Raw genomic sequence first — 4,570 nt, 5'->3', positions numbered from 1 at the left:
TCCTGCTCCTTCCTGGATAGAGGTTCACAGGCCCTTTGAGCTCAGCCTCACCTGCCCCTCAGGCCCGTGACCACCAGTGACCAGGCTAGTGGGAGGAACGGAGAAGTGAGGGGGTCAGAAGCGAGATGGATCTCTCCCACCTGGCACTGGGGGAGAGGGGCTCTGGGTGGGCCTGTCCTTCCAGCCGGAAGGGAGTCCGAGGGACCTCAGAACGGGGATGAAGACCTGAGACCAGAAACGCGCTCAGCTGTCACTTGGCCAGCGCCTCCACGTCCTTCCAGAACCGCCCCTCCCAGCTGAACTGCCAGCCCCCACCCCACCGAGGGCATCGCTGTCCCTCCCGCCCTGCTGCCCTCTCGGCCGACGCCACTTGTGTGTGTCTTCATCTGCAGGTGGGCAGGCTCGATGTTGTAGAGGTATCACTTCCCCCCAAAGTCATCTGTAAACTTCAGTGAGTTAATCTCTAAATCCAGTAGGATTTTTTCTGGGACTGAATGACAGAGTTCATCTAGAAGAGAAAATGAGGGAGGGGAGCCCAGACAGCCATCAAAATAAGAACAGAGACAGGGAACCTGGCCCCCTAGTAGAAAAGCAGACCGCACGTTTACCGCAGTGCTCGAGTGGTCCCTGCACGTTTATTTCCTGCTCTCGCCGCTAATGCTGTGGTGCCCTTACCTATGCCAGACACTGTCAGGAGCTGCTTTTCCTCCTTGACCCCTTGACCCTCGAATTAGTCACAGGGGACAGCTAAGGAAACTGGCTCCAGGCCAGCCTGGTCTGCCCCAGGCCCTGTTCTAAGCACTTTGCCTCCAGTATCTCATTTAATCCTCACATCAGCCCCCTGCCGTAAGTAGTGTTACTAATTCAGTCCAGCGATTCTATGTGTGTGTGTGTGTGTGTGTGTGTGTATATATATAAAATCGGAGTGCATGCATGCTTAGTCATGTCCGACTCTCTGCAACCCCATGGACTGTAACCCATCAGGCTCCTCTGTCCATGGAATTTTCCAGGAAAGAATACTGGAGTGGGTTGCCATTTCCTACTCCAGGGGATCTTCCTGACCCAGGGATCAAACCCACTTCTCTTGCGTCTCCTTGAGTCAATCTGGCAGGCAGATTCTTTACCACTGTGCCGCCTGGGAAGCCATATATATATGATTTTTTCCTTTTGCTGTGCTGGGTCTTCGTTGCTGTGTGTGGGCTTTCTCTAGTTCTGGCAAGCGGTGGCTATTCTTTGTTGCGGCACTGGGGCTTCTCATTGCCGTGGCTTCTGTTGTGGAGCACAGGCTCTAGGCGCCTGCAGCACTTGGGCCCTAGAGCTCAGGCTCAGTAGTTGTGGCGCACAGGCTTATTTGCTCTGTGGCATGTGGGATCTTCCCAAACCAGGGATGAAACCTGTGTCCTCTGCATTGGCCGGCAGATTCTTGATCACTGTACCACCAAGGAAACCTGCGACGATATATTACTGCTATAGAGAAGATGGCCCACTGAGCTTCCAGTGGGAGCAAGACCCATCAAGTGAAAAAATGGTATAGAATGACACCTGCATCTTTTAAAGGAAACACAGGAAAACTCCTAACCCATGTACACATGTGATTAGGGATGTACGAGCACAGAAAATTGTCTGGAAGGAAAGGAAATGAGACCCACGTCGTTAACCTCCGCAAAGGGGAGAAGGATGGTGTCTCTCTGTTCACTGAACCAGGGGAGGCAAGGCGCGAGCTAGGAAGAAGCTGGAAGATGTGAGGAGCCATAGGAACTACAGACATTCTTTATTCACAACAGCAAGGCAGATATGCTTTACTCTCCAGGGCCTGAGGCAGCAGCAAGGAAGACAACGTTAGGGCTTCTCGGGTGGTGCTTACATGGGACAGTCAAGTAAGCACACCACGATGGGCGTGCACAGTGCCACAAACGCTCAGCTGTAGGACGTGCGAAGAGTGGGGTGAGAGAGCCTGACCCCCGCCACCTGGCCGATTGCTCATTCCCTGCAGATGGGACTTTCCCTCTTCGCCTCATATATTTCATGGCCCTTTTCCTTCTTAAATAGTAAAATACGACACACAGAAAAGTACACAAGACGTCAGTGTTCACATTAAAACTTGTCATCAAATGAACACCTGGGTGACCCTACCCACTGAGGAACTAGAACGCTGTCAGCCCCTAGGAGCTGCCACCTGCCCTTCCCAAACCTGCCACCCCTGCCCCGACCCCACCTCCACACCCTGCCTGATGCTTACGATGGTCGCCTCTTTGCATTTTCTTAACACCTAACCATAACTATCAATCTTGTTTAATTTTGCCCATTTCCAAACTTTGTATAAACAAATCATGCTTTCTGTTTGGCTCAGCATCCTTCACTCAGGAGTATGATTGAAAGGCTTGCTGTGTTGGTGCCCGTCGCTGCATTTCATTGCTGTGTAGATTCTTTCTTGATGTACTCTAAAGAAAATTTATAATGAAACAAGAACAGGATGATGTAAGAGAAAAAAGTGGAGAACAAGAAAGGGCTGTTGCAAATTAGAAATATGATAGTTAAAAGTGAAAAGGAGAAGGAGAAATAAATAGTAACACAAGCTAGAAAGATAAAGATGACGAAACTTCCCAGGAACCCACTAAAAAGATCAAGGGGTAGATGTTAGATGGAAAAGACGACTCGAGATGAGCCCAGGAGCTCCAGCATCCACCTCAGAGGCCTGTGCACTGGGCCCCGTGGGCACCACACGGCCTGCAGCATTTCTGGGGGCCCACCAAAAGACTCTCTCTTAAAACTGAGAAAAAGGTAAATCAATTTTACGTCAGAAAGTGTTTTTATAAATAATGTATTCATCTTTGTACTAGCGTGGTCATAAAATACAATTTTTAAAAATTTACTTTTATTGGAGGAAGGGACCCGGGAAAGCACAAGTGCCTGAAGCCCGTGAAAATCACAATGCGGCTGCGACGACCGCCCGGCTTCAAGCGGCAGCCTGAGTCGGTAGCTCAGCCCGGGTCCTGGAGAGCAGAGTGGAGGAGCGTGCGTGCGGGGACGGGGTGAGAGCACGCCGGGGCGAGGGCCGGCCTGACGGAGCGTGCGTGCGGGGAGGGGGTGAGAGCATGCCGGGGCGTGGGCCGGCCGTGACTGTGGCACCGCTCGCCTGCAGAGCCCGGGGCCGCGCTGGGCAATCTACCCAACCCTCCCGGCAGTCCTGAGATGTGGGCATGGCCAGAGTGTTCCCTCAACTGCCGGGAAAAGTACAGCCCAGAGAGGTTGGGCAGAGTAGCTGAGGTGACAGCTGCTAGGCCGCCGCGTCCAGAAACTGTGTCATCGCCTCCCATAGCCTGCACACCTCCAAGATACACTCGAGGTGTTCCCTGTGTGGGCGCCTGCAGAAATGGTAATAGCAGCAACAGAAAAAGACCTGTGGGCAGGGGGCTGGCGGAGGGGGGATTCTGTCCTTCACTGGAAAAAATCTCCCCCTTGCCTCTCCCCACTGCACACCTAGGGAAAGCCTGGACTGGGGCAAAGGCCAGGAGAAGCCGAGATAGTTAGGGACCCATCTGCCCGTGTGAGCTCCTGCTGCAGCCCTCAGCGGAGAGACCCACGAGGTCTCAGACACACTGCCCGGGCCGGGGAGCAGCGGACCCATCTGGCGGGCTGACCTCAGAGAGAAGCAAGGCGGGCCACAGGCCCAGGGTCAGGAGGCCAGGGAACCAGCTCCACCTGACAGCCTCCCAGGGCTCAGTCTCCTCCTCTGTAAAATGGGGGCAAACGAGGTCATGGGGGTGAAAGGGCCTCCCTCACCAGGCACAGGGACTGTGCAACGAAAGGAAGAGGAGGCCGACTGTGCCGTGGAGAGCTGGGCTGCATGAGGGGGACCCTGAGGGCAATATCCACACCTTTCCCTCTCCACATCCACCCTTCTTAGGGACAACAGGGTCTGGAGAGGGTTAAAGGTCACCCTCCGCATCCGACAGGTCTCACTGGGCTCTGCCCTCGCCCCTTGAGTGGCCTGGAGCCAGGGCCTGCGTCGGCTGCAGGTTTGGGGGGAGAGGAAGGGAAGGGAAGCATTCCAGAATATGCTACGGACAGCTCCCCTGGAGCCTCCCCCAGCAGTGTCAGGGCAGGGTGATAAGCTGAGGCCACGGTCAGGGCCCAGGTATCCTGGAGGCACGTGACCTCCCCTGGGAGGAACCACGGGGGCTCCCACCCAGCCAGCAGCCTCAGATAGGGTGGGGGTCCCAGACCCTCCAGGCATCCCCCCCCCCACACACACACATACACACACACACCCCTCTGGGAGCAGAGTGAGGCCCCCAGTTCCCGGGAGAGCCTGGGCTCCGTCTGGGGCCCCAGGCTGGGCTGGGCGCAGGGGTGGGGGGTGCCGGGCACAGGGGTGGGGCCGGCAGAAGCCAGGCTGGGCCTCTTTCCTCCCAGCTCGGCAGCTGAGGTTATTTTTTTCCCCTCGGCTGCTGCTGAATTTCTCTTCGAGTTGGATAAATAAGAAGCAGGATCCAAGGTCAACGAAACAGGAGCCCAAGCGGCCGCACAAAAGCAGCTTTCAGAAGTGGCAGGCCCGTCCCCGCCGCCG

The 4,570-nt window shown here is 55.3% G+C and overlaps 1 protein-coding gene across 1 annotated transcript in view; it reads left to right on the top strand.

Annotated features, from left to right (window-relative positions):
• FZD9 (frizzled class receptor 9) overlaps positions 1-4,570 on the top strand; it is an 18,160-nt gene that overhangs the window by 1,423 nt on the left and 12,167 nt on the right. The gene's annotated exons all lie outside the window — the stretch shown is intronic.

This window comes from Bison bison, unplaced genomic scaffold (genome assembly GCF_000754665.1).
Source record: "Bison bison bison isolate TAMUID 2011002044 unplaced genomic scaffold, Bison_UMD1.0 scf7180017864340, whole genome shotgun sequence".
In the NCBI taxonomy this organism is placed as follows: Eukaryota; Metazoa; Chordata; class Mammalia; order Artiodactyla; family Bovidae; genus Bison; species Bison bison.
This window is presented reverse-complemented; position numbering and strand designations above follow the sequence as displayed.